The 12310-nt window shown below is 47.5% G+C and overlaps 1 long non-coding RNA gene across 1 annotated transcript; it reads left to right on the forward strand.

Moving 5' to 3' along the window:
- Positions 1–9538: 9538 nt before the first annotated feature.
- On the forward strand, positions 9539–11631 carry LOC135572744 (uncharacterized). Its single transcript, XR_010464458.1, has 3 exons — positions 9539–9631; positions 11388–11463; positions 11550–11631. It is a non-coding gene; the product is annotated as an uncharacterized LOC135572744 (long non-coding RNA).
- The last annotated feature ends 679 nt before the right edge of the window (positions 11632–12310 follow it).

Below are 12310 nucleotides of genomic sequence, written 5' to 3' on the forward strand. Positions count from 1 at the left end.
TCCTCCCCTATAAACATCACGTGGCTCCTCCCCTGTAAACATCACGTGGCTCCTCCCCTGTAAACATCACGTGGATCCTCCCCTGGATCCTCCCCTGGACCCTCCCCTGTAAACATCACGTGGATCCTCCCCCTGTAAACATCACGTGGATCCTCCCCTGTTAACATCACGTGGCTCCTCCCGTGGCTCCTCCCCTGGACCCTCCCCTGTAAACATCACGTGGCTCCTCCCCTGTAAACATCACGTGGCTCCTCCCCTGTAAACATCACGTGGATCCTCCCCTGGACCCTCCCCTGTAAACATCACGTGGCTCCTCCCCTGTAAATATCATGTGGATCCTCCTCCTGTAAACATCACGTGGCTCCTCCCCTGTAAACATCACGTGGATCCTCTCCTGGACCCTCCCCTGTAAACATCACGTGGCTCCTCCCCTGTAAACATCACGTGGATCCTCCCCTGGACCCTCCCCTGTAAACATCACGTGGCTCCTCCCCTGTAAATATCACGTGGATCCTCCCCTGTAAACATCACGTGGATCCTCCCCTGGACCCTCCCCTGTAAACATCACGTGGCTCCTCCCCCTGTAAATATCACGTGGATCCTCCCCTGTAAACATCACGTGGCTCCTCCCCTGTAAACATCATGTGGAACCTCCCCTGTAAACATCACGTGGCTGATGTGGAAGGAGCTTCTAATTTTTATCCACGTTCCCTATACTTGATTACCTTTGACCTTTTTCAAAAGGGAGGCGAGAGAGGATGGAGGAGAGAGAGGATGGAGGAGAGAGAGGATGGAGGAGAGAAAGAGGATGGAGGAGAGAGAGGATGGTGGAGAGAGAGGATGGAGGAGAGAAAGAGGATGGAGGAGAGAGAGGATGGAGGAGAGAAAGAATGGAGGAGAGAGAGGATGGAGGAGAGAGAGGATGGAGGAGAAAAAAAGGATGGAGGAGAGAGAGAGAAAGGATGAGGAGAGAGAGAGGATGGAGGAGAGAGAGCATGGAGGAGAGAGTGGATGGAGAAGAGAAAGGATGGAGGAGAGAGGGGATGGAGGAGAGAGAGGATGGAGGAGAGAGAGGATGGAGGAGAGAGAGAGGATGGAGGAGAGAGAGGATGGAGGAGAGCGAGAGGATGGAGGAGAGAGGATGCAGGAGTTGAGCAAATCTAATTAAGGTAAGGCCATTGACATTATGAATTACATGTGTCTCAGCTGCCACTGGGTGGCGACATTTACCACCGTTTCATATGAACGGCAAGGAGAGACACCGTTTCATATGAATGGCAAGGAGAGACACCGTTTCATATGAACGGCAAGGAGAGACACCGTGTCATATGAACGGCAAGGAGAGACACCACCGTTTCATATGAACGGCAAGGAGAGACACCAGGAGAGACACCAGGAGAGACACCACCGTTTCATATGAACGGCAAGGAGAGACACCAGGAGAGACACCAGGAGAGACACCAGGAGAGACACCGTTTCATATGAACGGCAAGGAGAGACACCGTTTCATATGAACGGCAAGGAGAGACAGCAGGAGAGACACCACCGTTTCATATGAACGGTAAGGAGAGACACAACTGTTTCATATGAACAGCAAGGAGAGACACCACCGTTTCATATGAACGGCAAGGAGAGACACCAGGAGAGACACCACCGTTTCATATGAACAGCAAGGAGAGACACCAGGAGAGACACCACCGTTTCATATGAACGGCAAGGAGAGACACCAGGAGAGACACCACCGTTTCATATGAACAGCAAGGAGAGACACCAGGAGAGACACCACCGTTTCATATGAACGGCAAGGAGAGACACCAGGAGAGACACCGTTTCATATGAACGGCAAGGAGAGACACCGTTTCATATGAACGGCAAGGAGAGACACCGTTTCATATGAACGACAAGGAGAGACAGCAAGGAGAGACACCACCGTTTCATATGAACGGCAAGGAGAGACACCAGGAGAGACACCACCGTTTCATATGAACAGCAAGGAGAGACACCAGGAGAGACACCACCGTTTCATATGAACGGCAAGGAGAGACACCACCGTTTCATATGAACGGCAAGGAGAGACACCAGGAGAGACACCACCGTTTCATATGAACAGCAAGGAGAGACACCAGGAGAGACACCACCGTTTCATATGAACGGCAAGGAGAGACACCAGGAGAGACACTGTTTCATATGAACGGCAAGGAGAGACACCGTTTCATATGAACGGCAAGGAGAGACACCGTTTCATATGAACGACAAGGAGAGACAGCAGGAGAGACACCACCGTTTCATATGAACGGTAAGGAGAGACACCGTTTCATATGAATGGCAAGGAGAGACACCACCGTTTCATATGAACGGCAAGGAGAGACACCGTTTCATATAAATGGCAAGGAGAGACACCACCGTTTCATATAAACGGCAAGGAGAGACACCGTTTCATATAAATGGCAAGGAGAGACACCACCGTTTCATATAAACGGCAAGGAGAGACACCGTTTCATATGAATGGCAAGGAGAGACACCGTTTCATATGAATGGCACGGAGAGACACCGTTTCATATGAATGGCAAGGAGAGACACCACCGTTTCATATGAACAGCAAGGAGAGACATCGTTTCATATGAATGGCAAGGAGAGACACCAGGAGAGACGACCGTTTCATATGAACGGCAAGGAGAGACACCACCGTTTCATATGAACAGCAAGGAGAGACACCACCGGTTCATATGAACGGCAAGGAGAGACACCACCGTTTCATATGAACGGCAAGGAGAGACACCAGGAGAGACACCACCGTTTCATATGAACGGCAAGGAGAGACACCACCGTTTCATATGAACGGCAAGGAGAGACACCGTTTCATATGAACGGCAAGGAGAGACACCGTTTCATATGAACGACAAGGAGAGACAGCAAGGAGAGACACCACCGTTTCATATGAACGGCAAGGAGAGACACCAGGAGAGACACCACCGTTTCATATGAACAGCAAGGAGAGACACCAGGAGAGACACCACCGTTTCATATGAACGGCAAGGAGAGACACCACCGTTTCATATGAACGGCAAGGAGAGACACCAGGAGAGACACCACCGTTTCATATGAACAGCAAGGAGAGACACCACCGTTTCATATGAACGGCAAGGAGAGACACCAGGAGAGACACTGTTTCATATGAACGGCAAGGAGAGACACCGTTTCATATGAACGGCAAGGAGAGACACCGTTTCATATGAACGACAAGGAGAGACAGCAGGAGAGACACCACCGTTTCATATGAATGGTAAGGAGAGACACCGTTTCATATGAATGGCAAGGAGAGACACCACCGTTTCATATGAACGGCAAGGAGAGACACCGTTTCATATAAATGGCAAGGAGAGACACCACCGTTTCATATGAATGGCACGGAGAGACACCGTTTCATATGAATGGCAAGGAGAGACACCACCGTTTCATATGAATGGCAAGGAGAGACACCGTTTCATATGAATGGCAAGGGAGAGACACCGTTTCATATGAATGGCACGGAGAGACACTGTTTCATATGAATGGCAAGGAGAGACACCACCGTTTCATATGAACAGCAAGGAGAGACATCGTTTCATATGAATGGCAAGGAGAGACACCAGGAGAGACACCGTTTCATATGAACGGCAAGGAGAGACACCACCGTTTCATATGAACAGCAAGGAGAGACACCACCGGTTCATATGAACGGCAAGGAGAGACACCACCGTTTCATATGAACGGCAAGGAGAGACACCAGGAGAGACACCACCGTTTCATATGAACGGCAAGGAGAGACACCACCGTTTCATATGAACGGTAAGGAGACACCAGACACCACCGTTTCATATGAACGGCAAGGAGAGACACCAGGAGAGACACCACCGTTTCATATGAACGGCAAGGAGAGACACCAGGAGAGACACCACCGTTTCATATGAACAGCAAGGAGAGACACCAGGAGAGACACCACCGTTTCATATGAACGGCAAGGAGAGACACCACCGTTTCATATGAACGGCAAGGAGAGACACCAGGAGAGACACCACCGTTTCATATGAACAGCAAGGAGAGACACCAGGAGAGACACCACCGTTTCATATGAACGGCAAGGAGAGACACCAGGAGAGACACTGTTTCATATGAACGGCAAGGAGAGACACCGTTTCATATGAACGGCAAGGAGAGACACCGTTTCATATGAACGACAAGGAGAGACAGCAGGAGAGAGACCACCGTTTCATATGAACGGTAAGGAGAGACACCGTTTCATATGAATGGCAAGGAGAGACACCACCGTTTCATATGAACGGCAAGGAGAGACACCGTTTCATATGAATGGCAAGGAGAGACACCGTTTCATATGAATGGCACGGAGAGACACCGTTTCATATGAATGGCAAGGAGAGACACCACCGTTTCATATGAACAGCAAGGAGAGACATCGTTTCATGTGAATGGCAAGGAGAGACACCAGGAGAGACACCACCGTTTCATATGAACAGCAAGGAGAGACACCACCGTTTCATATGAATGGCAAGGAGAGACACCACGTTTCATATGAACAGCAAGGAGAGACACCACCGTTTCATATGAACGGCAAGGAGAGACACCACCGTTTCATATGAACGGCAAGGAGAGACACCAGGAGAGACACCACCGTTTCATATGAACGGCAAGGAGAGACACCAGGAGAGACACCATTTCATATGAACGGCAAGGAGAGACACCAGGAGAGACACCACCGTTTCATATGAACGGCAAGGAGAGACACCACCGTTTCATATGAACGGCACGGAGAGACACCACCGTTTCATATGAACGGCAAGGAGAGACACCAGGAGAGACACCACCGTTTCATATGAACGGCAAGGAGAGACAACGCCGTTTCATATGAATGGCAAGGAGAGACACCGTTTCATATGAATGGCAAGGAGAGACACCACCGTTTCATATGAACAGCAAGGAGAGACACCACCGTTTCATATGAACAGCAAGGAGAGACACCACCGTTTCATATGAATGGCAAGGAGAGACACCACCGTTTCATATGAAAGGGAAGGAGAGACACCGTTTCATATGAACGGCAAGGAGAGACACCACGGCTTCATATGAATGGCAAGGAGAGACACCACTGTTTCATATGAACAGCAAGGAGAGACACCACCGTTTCATATGAACAGCAAGGAGAGACACCAGGAGAGACACCACCGTTTCATATGAACAGCAAGGAGAGACACCACCGTTTCATATGAACAGCAAGGAGAGACACCGTTTCATATGAACAGCAAGGAGAGACACCACCGTTTCATATGAACGGCAAGGAGAGACACCAGGAGAGACACCACCGTTTTATATGAATGGCAAGGAGTGACACCGTTTCATATGAACGGCAAGGAGAGACACCACCGTTTCATATGAACGGCAAGGAGAGACACCACCGTTTCATATGAATGGCAAGGAGAGACACCGTTTCATATGAACGGCAAGGAGAGACACCACCGTTTCATATGAATGGCAAGGAGAGACACCAGGAGAGACACCGTTTCATATGAATGGCAAGGAGAGACACCACCATTACATATGAACGGCAAGGAGAGACACCAGGAGAGACACCAGGAGAGACACCACCGTTTCATAAGAATGGCACAGAAAGAGGAAGGCACTATCAAACAAACACTATCACACCGTCATACTAAATCAATGGAATCTCAATAGAGAATTCAAAACGGTCTGCTAGGGCCTTAAAGCAGTCTGTATCATAAATGTTATAGTAAAGGGTCTAGGGCCTTGGTAAACCTTATAGAGACTAGGGTCTTGGTAAACCTTATAGTAAAGGGACTAGGGCCTTGGTAAACCTTATAGTAAAGGGATTAGGGCCTTGGTAAACCTTATAGTAAAGGGACTAGGGCCTTGGTAAACCTTATAGTAAAGGGACTAGGGCCTTGGTAAACCTTATAGTATAGGGAGTAGGGCCTTGGTGAACCTTATAGTAAAGGGACTAGGGCCTTGGTGAACCTTATAGTAAAGGGACTAGGGCCTTGGTAAACCTTATAGTAAAGGGTCTAGGGCCTTGGTAACCCTTATAGTAAAGGGAGTAGGGCCTTGGTAAACCTTATAGTAAAGGGACTAGGGCCTTGGTGAACCTTATAGTAAAGGGACTAGGGCCTTGGTAACCCTTATAGTAAAGGGACTAGGGCCTTGGTGAACCTTATAGTAAAGGGTCTAGGGCCTTGGTAAACCTTATAGTAAAGGGACTAGGGCCTTGGTAAACCTTATAGTAAAGGGACTAGGGCCTTGGTAAACCTTATAGTAAAGGGACTAGGGCCTTGGTAAACCTTATAGAGACTAGGGCCTTGGTAACCCTTATAGTAAAGGGACTAGGGCCTTGGTAACCCTTATAATAAAGGGACTAGGGCCTTGGTAACCCTTATAGTAAAGGGACTAGGGTCTTGGTAAACCTTATAGTAAAGGGACTAGGGCCTTGGTAAACCTTATAGTAAAGGGACTAGGGCCTTGGTGAACCTTATAGAGACTAGGGCCTTGGTAAACCTTATAGTAAAGGGTCTAGGGCCTTGGTAAACCTTATAGTAAAGGGACTAGGGCCTTGGTGAACCTTATAGTAAAGGGAGTAGGGCCTTGGTGAACCTTATAGTAAAGGGTCTAGGGCCTTGGTAAACCTTATAGTAAAGGGTCTAGGGCCTTGGTAAACCTTATAGTAAAGGGAGTAGGGCCTTGGTAAACCTTATAGAGACTAGGGCCTTGGTAAACCTTATAGGGACTAGGGCCTTGGTAAACCTTATAGTAAAGGGATTAGGGCCTTGGTAAACCTTATAGAGACTAGGGCCTTGGTAAACCTTATAGGGACTAGGGCCTTGGTAAACCTTATAGTAAAGGGATTAGGGCCTTGGTAACCCTTATAGTAAAGGGACTAGGGCCTTGGTAAACCTTATAGTATAGGGACTAGGGCCTTGGTGAACCTTATAGTAAAGGGACTAGGGCCTTGGTAAACCTTATAGTAAAGGGTCTAGGGCCTTGGTAAACCTTATAGTAAAGGGAGTAGGGCCTTGGTAAACCTTATAGAGACTAGGGCCTTGGTAAACCTTATAGGGACTAGGGCCTTGGTAAACCTTATAGTAAAGGGATTAGGGCCTTGGTGAACCTTATAGGGACTAGGGCCTTGGTAAACCTTATAGTAAAGGGACTAGGGCCTTGGTGAACCTTATAGTAAAGGGACTAGGGCCTTGGTAAACCTTATAGGGACTAGGGCCTTGGTAAACCTTATAGGGACTAGGGCCTTGGTGAACCTTATAGTAAAGGGACTAGGGCCTTGGTAAACCTTATAGTAAAGGGTCTAGGGCCTTGGTAACCCTTATAGTAAAGTGACTAGGGCCTTGGTAAACCTTATAGTGAAGGGACTAGGGCCTTGGTGAACCTTATAGTAAAGGGTCTAGGGCCTTGGTAAACCTTATAGTAAAGGGACTAGGGCCTTGGTAAACCTTATAGTAAAGGGACTAGGGCCTTGGTAAACCTTATAGTAAAGGGTCTAGGGCCTTGGTAACCCTTATAGTAAAGGGAGTAGGGCCTTGGTAAACCTTATAGTAAAGGGACTAGGGCCTTGGTAAACCTTATAGAGACTAGGGCCTTGGTAACCCTTATAGTAAAGGGACTAGGGCCTTGGTAACCCTTATAATAAAGGGACTAGGGCCTTGGTAACCCTTATAGTAAAGAGACTAGGGTCTTGGTAAACCTTATAGTAAAGGGACTAGGGCCTTGGTAAACCTTATAGTAAAGGGAGTAGGGCCTTGGTGAACCTTATAGAGACTAGGGCCTTGGTAAACCTTATAGTAAAGGGTCTAGGGCCTTGGTAAACCTTATAGTAAAGGGACTAGGGCCTTGGTGAACCTTATAGTAAAGGGAGTAGGGCCTTGGTGAACCTTATAGTAAAGGGTCTAGGGCCTTGGTAAACCTTATAGTAAAGGGTCTAGGGCCTTGGTAAACCTTATAGTAAAGGGAGTAGGGCCTTGGTAAACCTTATAGAGACTAGGGCCTTGGTAAACCTTATAGGGACTAGGGCCTTGGTAAACCTTATAGTAAAGGGATTAGGGCCTTGGTAAACCTTATAGATACTAGGGCCTTGGTAAACCTTATAGGGACTAGGGCCTTGGTAAACCTTATAGTAAAGGGACTAGGGCCTTGGTAAACCTTATAGGGACTAGGGCCTTGGTGAACCTTATAGTAAAGGGACTAGGGCCTTGGTGATAATACAAAAACAATAGGTAATTTAGGGTAAAGAAGAAGTGTAGACTGATTCCATAATATTATTTCTAAAAATGAGTCAAGAGTTAAGTTGGATTTGAGATTGTGCAGTACTTTAAATGGTCGCATGCTTTGCAGTGGCCCATTGCTATAGTAGCTTCTGCAGTTCTCCACTTTCTTAACCACCCTGTGGTGATGTAGACTGCGTTGTGGGGTTGAAAGGTTTTGATTTATTTATATACTTTGGGGTAGCACAATATTTGTTTGATGTCATACATTTTTTTGCAAAGCATATCCGATTTGCAGTACGCACAGTATGCCCGTGAATCACCCCCAATTACCGGCTTTAGACACCCTTTAAATTCAGGTACAGACTCCCACTCCTTTCTGTACAATTTTGATTGAGACATGTTGATTGATGTTGTAAGTTATGTCCAGGATCAAAACATTTGTGACCATCTATATTCATTGGGTTTTGTCTCGTGGAACCCGTACTACCACTACTACTGCTGCAGTCAGCCGACGATGAATTCGCAATTGACCGAAATTGCTGCTGAGCGCCTGCTGCCGACGTCACTCACAACGCATTTTTTGCAGCCAGACACTTGTGTTGTGACTGAGAACATCGTTTTTTTGTGTGTCATTTAGAGGAAAAATGCATTTTAACGTTTGAGTCACTTCATCAAAAGTTGCTAAAAGTTTTTATTTTTTAAAGTATCTAAATTTGTTGCTTTAGGTGCAGTTTGATTTTTTGTTGTTGTTGCTAGGGTACTCTGAAAAGTAGCTAAATCTAGCAACGAAATGGCTAAATTGGCATCACTGATCTCAATACTGCCGGTTGATGAAACGGTTGGAGCCTCTTTACCGCGGTTCATGTAGCCACATCCTGCACGAAAAATCACACACACTATAGATCATTTTCCATAACAATTTAACAGAAAACGCGGACAGTTTGTTAACATACGTTTATAAAGGATTTCAGAAAGGTAAGGTAGCAACAACAACATAATAAGGTATGTGGATATATTATCCAACTCTAAACTTAACCAAGTAGCTAAAACAGCCGTCAGTGCTCGGTAGCCATCTTGTTGTTGTTGACCGATATAACTCTTAATGGGAAGAGAAACAACTCGATTATTAACCCGTGTAGTGTCTTATTATTATTTTATATAACCCATTAATAAATCAGGATGTCCAGACGAGGCTGTACCGGTCCGACCGGGCTCCGGAGAAAGCGGGACATGGAGGAGCACCAGAAGGAGAGAGACGGGCTCTGCAGGCCCGACACCGGGCCAACCTGGCCACCCTGTTCGAGACACTCAACACCGTGGTCTGCCCCACATCCAACAAGATGCCTGCTAAGGTGAGATAAATATAGATGGCTAACAATCTGAAATATCTTCCTTGTTCTCTCCTTCATGTATTTTTGGTCAGTTACTATGGAGAAACTAGCTAGCTAACTGTTTCTGGGTAGAGAGGGTGTGATTTGGGGCTAACTGTTGCTGGGTAGAGAGGGTGTGATTTGGGGCTAGCTAACTGTTTGCTGGGTAGAGGGTGTGATTTGGGGCTAACTGTTGCTGGGTAGAGAGGGTGTGATTTGGGGCTAGCTAGCTAACTGTTTCTGGGTAGAGAGGGTGTGATTTGGGGCTAACTGTTGCTGGGTAGAGAGGGTGTGATTTGGGGCTAGCTAGCTAACTGTTTCTGGGTAGAGAGGGTGTGATTTCGGGCTAGCTAGCTAACTGTTGCTGGGTAGAGAGGGTGTGATTTGGGGCTAACTGTTGCTGGGTAGAGAGGGTGTGATTTGGGGCTAGCTAGCTAACTGTTTCTGGGTAGAGAGGGTGTGATTTGGGGCTAACTATTGCTGGGTAGAGAGGGTGTGATTTGGGGCTAACTGTTTGCTGGGTAGAGAGGGTGATTTCGGGCTAGCTAGCTAACTGTTTCTGGGTAGAGAGGGTGTGATTTGGGGCTAACTGTTTGCTGGGTAGAGGGTGTGATTTGGGGCTAACTGTTGCTGGGTAGAGAGGGTGTGATTTGGGGCTAGCTAGCTAACTGTTTCTGGGTAGAGGGTGTGATTTAGGGCTAACTGTTGCTGGGTAGAGGGTGTGATTTGGGGCTAACTGTTTGCTGGGTAGAGGTGTGATTTGGGGCTAGCTAGCTAACTGTTGCTGGATAGAGAGGTGTGATTTGGGGCTAGGGCTAACTGTTGCTGGGTAGGGAGGGTGTGATTTGGAGCTAGCTAGCTAACTGTTTCTGGGCAGAGAGGGTGTGATTTGGGGCTAACTGTTGCTGGGTAGAGAGGGTGTGATTTGGGGCTAGCTAGCTAACTGTTTCTGGGTAGAGAGGGTGTGATTTGGGGCTAACTATTGCTGGGTAGAGAGGGTGTGATTTGGGGCTAGCTAGCTAACTGTTTCTGGGCAGAGAGGGTGTGATTTGGGGCTAACTATTGCTGGGTAGAGAGGGTGTGATTTGGGGCTAACTGTTGCTGGGTAGAGAGGTGTGATTTGGGGTTAGCTGGCTAACTGTTGCTGGGTAGAGAGGGTGTGATTTGGGGCTAGCTGGCTAACTGTTGCTGGGCTAACTGTTGCTGGGTAGAGAGAGTGTGATTTGGGGCTAGCTGGCTAACTGTTGCTGGATAGAGAGAGTGTGATTTGGGGCTAGCTAGCTAACTGTTGCTGGGCCACCTACCTGGCCATATAGGTAGATCTTCACCTACCTGGCCATGCATGTAGATCTTCACCTACCTGGTGAGGCAGGTAGATCTTCACCTACCTGGCCATGCATGTAGATCTTCACCTACCTGGTGAGGCAGGTAGATCTTCACCTACCTGGTGAGGCAGGTAGATCTTCACCTACCTGGTGAGGCAGGTAGATCTTCACCTACCTGGTGAGGCAGGTAGATCTTCACCTACCTGGCCATGCATGTAGATCTTCACCTACCTGGTGAGGCAGGTAGATCTTCACCTACCTGGTGAGGCAGGTAGATCTTCACCTACCTGGTGAGGCAGGTAGATCTTCACCTACCTGGTGATAAATTGGTATTATGGATCAGATAAAAGTGGAAACCTCAGTTGAATGTGTTGTATTGTAAAGTGTGATAGTAATGTTGTCTGGTCGGTCAGTGGAAGATCTTGGACCACGCCAAAGGATTTCTGAAAGAGCAGGAAGCCCACCTGAGCAGACTGATGCTCCTGAAAGGTGAGAGGAGCCCAATGCCCTTTTGATGTGTACAGAAAAGCTCTGTGATTAAGGGCACGGTTTCTTATTGACCGACATGTGTTTAGGGATATTCCTCGGTAATGAAGACGGGCCCTGCAGCTTGGAGGAAGTGAGGGCAGAGTACCGGAGGCTGCAGTCACACAGCAGGTACACTACTACCATTGACATACACTATCATTTATTTAACCTTTATTTAACTAGGAAAGTCAGTTAAGAACTAATTCTTATTTACAATGACGGCCTACCCACAGTGAGTTAACTGGTCTAGGAACAGTGGGTTAACTGGTCTAGGAACAGTGGAACAGTAGGTTACTGGTCTAGGAACAGTGAGTTAACTGGTCTAGGAACAGGGGGTTAACTGGTCTAGGAACAGTGGGTTAACTGGTCTAGGAACAGTGGGTTAACTGGTCTAGGAACAGTGGGGTTAACTGGTCGAGGAACAGTGGGGTTAACTGGTCGAGGAACAGTGGGGTTAACTGGTCTAGTAACAGTGGGTTAACTGGTCTAGGAACAGTGGGTTAACTGGTCTAGGAACAGTGGAACAGTAGGTTAACTGGTCTAGAAACAGTGAGTTAACTGGTCTAGGAACAGGGGGTTAACTGGTCTAGGAACAGTGGGTTAACTGGTCTAGGAACAGTGGGTTAACTGGTCTAGGAACAGTGGGTTAACTGGTCTAGGAACAGTGGGTTAACTGGTCTAGGAACAGTGGGTTAACTGGTCTAGGAACAGTGGGTTAACTTGTCTAGGAACAGTGGGTTAACTGGTCTATGAACAGTGGGTTAACTGGTTTAGGAACAGTGGGTTAACTGGTCTAGGAACAGTGGGT

Source organism: Oncorhynchus nerka, linkage group LG8 (assembly GCF_034236695.1).
Source record: "Oncorhynchus nerka isolate Pitt River linkage group LG8, Oner_Uvic_2.0, whole genome shotgun sequence".
Taxonomy (NCBI): Eukaryota; Metazoa; Chordata; class Actinopteri; order Salmoniformes; family Salmonidae; genus Oncorhynchus; species Oncorhynchus nerka.